The sequence below is a fragment of the Canis lupus genome, unplaced genomic scaffold, assembly GCF_011100685.1.
Source record: "Canis lupus familiaris isolate Mischka breed German Shepherd unplaced genomic scaffold, alternate assembly UU_Cfam_GSD_1.0 chrUn_S46H205, whole genome shotgun sequence".
Taxonomy (NCBI): domain Eukaryota; kingdom Metazoa; phylum Chordata; class Mammalia; order Carnivora; family Canidae; genus Canis; species Canis lupus.
The window spans coordinates 6,478-12,816 of record NW_023331402.1 but is presented as its reverse complement, the minus strand read 5'-3'; the positions used below and the strand labels follow the sequence as shown (position 1 = coordinate 12,816).

The 6,339-nt window shown below is 40.9% G+C and overlaps 1 long non-coding RNA gene across 1 annotated transcript; it reads right to left on the bottom strand.

The window, feature by feature from the left end:
- Positions 1-1,683: 1,683 nt before the first annotated feature.
- On the bottom strand, positions 1,684-5,607 carry LOC119879233. Its single transcript, XR_005387393.1, has 3 exons — positions 5,258-5,607; positions 3,608-3,610; positions 1,684-1,694 (listed from the first exon to the last, which is right to left on the bottom strand). It is a non-coding gene; the product is annotated as an uncharacterized LOC119879233 (long non-coding RNA).
- Positions 5,608-6,339: the final 732 nt, after the last annotated feature.

Here is a 6,339-nt window from a genome sequence, read left to right as displayed (position 1 = left end):
TCCTTTCCACATCTGTGGATTTGCCTGTTTTGGGGACTTTAACTTAGCAGAATATTTTAAAGTTTGATCCATGTGGAAGAAAGTATCAGTCCCGCCTTCTTTTTTTTTATCTTATGTGTTTAGTTCATTCCTTTTGAATGCATGAGTAGTCATTGTATGACATAGTACGACATTTTCTTTACCCATCTGTTGATGTACACTTGAGTTGTTTCCGCATTCAGGATATTATGAAAAACACTGCTGTGAATATTCAGACACACAAATTTGTGTGAACGTGTGTTTCACTTCTCTTGCGTATATATGTAGGAATGGAATTTCTAGGTCATATGATAACTTTGTGTTTAACTTTCTTAGGATCTTTCTAAGTGCTTTTCAAAGTAGGTGCATTCTTTTACATTCCCAACAGCAATATATGTGGGTTCCAATGTCTTCGCTTCCTTCCAACATTTATCCTATTTTATTTTATCCATCCTATAGGTGTTGTAGCAGTTAAGAGTTCAACCAGAGAAAGAGAACCAGTAGTATATAAATAGTAGATAAATCAGGAGTGAGCAGCAGAACAATAGAAGGTTGGGTCAGAAAATGCACGGGGTGAGGGGCACAGCATAATGTAGGCTTTCCCAACTGATACAGTCTCTAAGGGCTCTTCCAGGTCTAACATCATACACATCTAGAAACCAAGGTGGTAGAGACGGTGAAAGAAGCAGTTTACATTCTGTAACAAGTGAAACAAAGCCTAAGTTGTGGGCACATCTACCAAGATGCTCTTTGTTTCCTTTAGCTCTTCCATGAGCTGACATCTCCCATGAACTTGGGTCACAGTTTATCTGCTCCCTCCAATGTGCCAGGCAGTGTGGCAGCACTTGACACAATTCAGGAATGAAACCTCATGGCAGGACTCGCGAAGGTTCCTTAAGATGCTGGGAAATTTTGAGTAGCAAACAGTTTTAATGTATTTACAACTAATTTGAAAGCAACTGGTTTGGGGTCCCTTAAACAAAATTGGAATGACTTGCAACAGCTGTTTCTCTGGAAACCTCACAGAGAGCTGCCTGTCTGGCTCCTCTTACTGGTACCTCTTCCCTGCAGGGAACTGCCTTTTCAGGTGCTGAGCTCTTTTGTATGTTCTGGGATAACAGCAAGGACCAGAAAGCAGCATGCATCCTCACATACGAGGGGAGCAGATGTATGGGAAAACCCAAGTGTAGGTTTAGAAGAAGAGAGACATGATAGAACTATTTAGAGGCTGATCCCAAATATGAGAATCCTGTTGACATCAATTTTCCATCTAGGCCAAGGCTCCCAACTATATCTCAAGTAACCACAGGATGTGTTTGATGGTCAGCAAACATAACACGTGCCTTGTGCTGCTTGACTCATAAATCATGACGGGGTGGTGGAAAGATATGCATGAGTATTTGGGTGTGACACGCACATATCAGGCTATTGATCTACTTATTATTTATCTTTTTTTTGATGTTTAAGTATTAGGATTTTATTTCCAGCACTTAAGGTTCATCCTTGGGTGTGTGTAAGAAGTCTAATAGAACCTGAGGGGCGGGCAGCCCCGGTGGCGCAGCGGTTTAGCGCCACCTGCAGCCGGGGTGTGATCCTGGAGCCGGGATCGAGTCCCACGTCGGGCTCCCTGCATGGAGCCTGCTTCTCCCTCTGCCTGTCTGTCTCTCTCTCTCTGTCTCTATGAATGAATAAATAAATAAAAATCTTTTAAAAAAAAAAAAAAAAAAAAAAAAAAAAAAAAAAGAACCTGAGGGGCTCCTTTTAAATATTTACCTACTTGTGATGGACAAACCAACCAATAAACCATTTTTTATTTACTTACATCACGGATCTCCCATAGGAAACCCTTCAGCCTAGCACCCTTCATAGCTCTAGTACAATGTCACTGTCCTGGGGTCTCACTGATCCACATCTAACGATGCCTACAAAACACCTATGCTATCCGTCTTATCTCATGAATCCTAGAGCTTCTCTCAGCTGTAAATGCAATGATGTTTACTAAAAGCAGTTCTGCTTTACTGACAGACAATATCTGACAGTAAAGAATATACCAAGACTTGACTGAACCAAAATTGCATGAAGAATGAGTTCACCCTTCTGCTCTGCAGTGTAGTTTCCAGAAGTCAACTGTGATAAAAAGCAGGAAATCACTATTTTAAAATTTTACTAACTCCTAAAAAGCTAGAAGTTGGATTTAACAGTTTATTATGATTTATAAGTATCGTTTTAAAAACATCAGTCCAATTGTAAATGGGATTGACTCCTTAATTTCTCTTTCTTCAGTCTCATTGTTAGTATATAGAAATGCCACTGACTTCTGGGCATTGATTTTGTATCCTGCCACGCTACCGAATTGCTATATGAGTTCTAGCAATCTTGGGGTGGAGACTTTTGGGTTTTCTATGTAGAGTATCATGTCATCAGCGAAGAGGGAGAGTTTGACTTCTTCTTTGCCAATTTGAATGCCTTTAATGTCTTTTTGTTGTCTGATTGCTGAGGCTAGGACTTCCAGTACTATGTTGAACAGCAGTGGTGAGAGTGGACATCCCTGTCTTGTTCCTGATCTTAGGGGAAAGGCTCCCAGTGCTTCCCCATTGAGAATGATATTTGCTGTGGGCTTTTCAGAGATGGCTTTTAAGATGTCGAGGAATGTTCCCTCTATCCCTACACTCTGAAGAGTTTTGATCAGGAATGGATGCTGTATTTTGTCAAATGCTTTCTCTGCATCCAATGAGAGGATCATATGGTTCTTGGTTTTTCTCTTGCTGATATGATGAATCACATTGATTGTTTTACGGGTGTTGAACCAGCCTTGTGTCCCAGGGATAAATCCTACTTGGTCATGGTGAATAATTTTCTTAATGTACTGTTGGATCCTATTGGCCAGTATCTTGTTGAGAATTTTTGCATCCCATTTACAATTGCACCCAAAAGCATAAGATACCTAGGAATAAACCTAACCAAAGATGTAAAGGATCTATACCCTCAAAACTATAGAACACTTCTGAAAGAAATTGAGGAAGACACAAAGAGATGGAAAAATATTCCATGTTCATGGATTGGCAGAATTAATATTGTGAAAATGTCAATGTTACCCAGGGCAATATACACGTTTAATGCAATCCCTATCAAAATACCATGGACTTTCTTCAGAGAGTTAGAACAAATTATTTTAAGATTTGTGTGGAATCAGAAAAGACCCCGAATAGCCAGGGGAATTTTAAAAAAGAAAACCATATCTGGGGGCATCACAATGCCAGATTTCAGGTTGTACTACAAAGCTGTGGTCATCAAGACAGTGTGGTACTGGCACAAAAACAGACACATAGATCAGTGGAACAGAATAGAGAATCCAGAAGTGGACCCTGAACTTTATGGGCAACTAATATTCGATAAAGGAGGAAAGACTATCCATTGGAAGAAAGACAGTCTCTTCAATAAGTGGTGCTGGGAAAATTGGACATCCACATGCAGAAGAATGAAACTAGACCACTCTCTTTCACCATACACAAACATAAACTCAAAATGGATGAAAGATCTAAATGTGAGACAAGAGTCCATCAAAATCCTAGAGAAGAACACAGGCAACACCCTTTTTGAACTCGGCCATAGTAACTTCTTGCAAGATACATCCACGAAGCGCAAAAGAAACAAAAGCAAAAATGAATTATTGGGACTTCATCAAGATAAGAAGCTTTTGCATAGCAAAGGATACAGTCAACAAAACTCAAAGACAACCTTCAGAATGGGAGAAGATATTTGCAAATGACATATCAGATAAAGGGCTAGTTTCCAAGATCTATAAAGAACTTATTAAACTCAACACCAAAGAAACAAACAATCCAATCATGAAATGGCAAAAGACATGAAGAGAAATCTCACAGAGGAAGACATAGACATGGCCAACATGCATATGAGAAAATGCTCTGCATCACTTGCCATCAGGGAAATACAAATCAAAACTACAATGAGATACCACCTCACACCAGTGAGAATGGGGAAAATTAACAAGGCAGGAAACAACAAATGTTGGAGAGGATGCGGAGAAAAGGGAACCCTCTTACACTGTTGGTGGGAATGTGAACTGGTGCAGCCACTCTGAAAAACTGTGTGGAGGTTCCTCAAACAGTTAAAAATAGACCTGCCCTACGACCCAGCAATTGCACTGTTGGGGATTTACCCCAAAGATACAAATGCAATGAAACGCTGGGACACCTGCACCCCGATGTTTATAGCAGCAATGGCCACGATAGCCAAACTGTGGAAGGAGCCTCGGTGTCCAACGAAAGATGAATGGATAAAGAAGATGTGGTTTATGTATACAATGGAATATTACTCAGCTATTAGAAATGACAAATACCCACCATTTGCTTCAACGTGGATGGAACTGGAGGGTATTATGCTGAGTGAAGTAAGTCAGTCGGAGAAGGACAAACATTATATGTTCTCATTCATTTGGGGAATATAAATAATAGTGAAAGGGAATATAAGGGAAGGGAGAAGAAATGTGTGGGAAATATCAGAAAGAGAGACAGAACGTAAAGACTGCTAACTCTGGGAAACGAACTAGGGGTGGTAGAAGGGGAGGAGGGCAGGGGGTGGGAGTGAATGGGTGACCGGCACGGGGGGTTATTCTGTATGTTAGTAAATTGAACACCAATAAAAAATAAATTAAAAAAAATAAAAAGATAGTAAAACAAACAAAAAAAATCAGTCCATTAAACCATGTAGAAATAAGTATGAAAAAGTCTGCAAAACAAAACATACTTTAAACATATTTAAGTAGAGGGATTATCTGAAATTCCAGATTTCTCAGTCACTTGGTTATTATACTATGGCAGCCAGGTAATCCTGAACTTCAGTCGGAGTGAGCCTTCTGAATCCAGCTTCATTGCAGATTGCAACCTCTATGTTGTCTTCTGTCATTTTTCCTTCAAAGCTTTCCTTTAGGGTTAATATGGCTGTATGAATGGCATCTTCAAGTTCCAGGTCTTCATTATATCTTTTCTCAAGGAAAGTCTTCCCATTCACATAGTTCTTTCCCATTGCTGTGGCTTTCCAGGCAAAGTAAGCTCCAGATGGATCTGACTGAAATGAATACGGTCGCCCCTCATTCCAACCACAAATTAGTAGGGAAACTCCAAATGGACGAACACCACCTGACTGAGTGTATTCTTGCATCACTTAAGCAACTCTGTAATTAGTAATTTAGTAATTTAGTATATTCACAGGATTCCACAGCTGAGCTGTGGGAATGGGTTCTTGGTAAACGAGATAGTATTGCTGAGCAAGATTTCGAGCTCTGTGCACGAGCACTCTGTAATCTGGGCCCATGCCACTATACACCAGGCCTATGTGCTTGGTAATTGGTTCCACTTTGTGGACACTTCGCTCATCATACAGAATAGATTTCTGTTTCTTCTCAGTTGCGAATACCACACCATTTGCGGCTTTAATTCCAACTGAAGGGGCTCCTCCAGCTACAGCAGCCAATGCATATTCAATCTGGACAAGTTTACCAGATGGGCTGAATGTAGTCAGTGAAAAGCTGTAACTGCGCTCCACCATCTTTGCCTGGAGTGCCAGAGCACAGCCTGATCTACTTATTTATCTAAATGAGAAGAGCCTACTGAGTGGTCAACATCCGGTTTCAAATTATTCCTTGTGACCACTTCATTCTGGAATGGTGGCAGAAGCGAATGGCAGGAGGAAATTCAAGTTAGACTCTGAGATTTAGCTACTGGAAGCTTAAGTCAGAGGTAAAGGGGCCATCCATGTTTTCTGACAGAAATTCCAGACCTCCAGCCCCCTAGGTGTTGGGTTTGGGCTCAATCAAAAGCCAGAATCAAAGCCTATTGTTCCTTGCTGCTTGCTTTAGCAAATGAGATCATTTCCATGACCCGTTGTATAGATTGAAAAGTTCTAGTAAGAGGTTGCTATTTTTATCATGATGACAGCAATATATGTATCCTGCAGTAAGTCGGTAGGGTCATGGACAATCAAAATGCCCAGGCTGCTTTTGGGCTCCAGTGAGAAAATGCCTGTGACCCCTACACTGATGAACAGCGCCGTGTGATGATGACAGAAGCCTGCTCCAGACATGAAGGGATTTTATTAGAACTGGCCATTGGATGGTGGCAAAGGGCGATATTTGATAGATGTAATAGTGCCCTCTGGAGCATTGAGGGATAAAAGGGAGGATGTCAGTGCCAGCCCCAAGGATGACAGTAACTGCAATACCATGTGCTGCAGGAGGCTAAGTGCTTCAGGTTCACCAGAGCTCTATGATGTACAAGTATTACCCCTGCTTTACGAACCCTC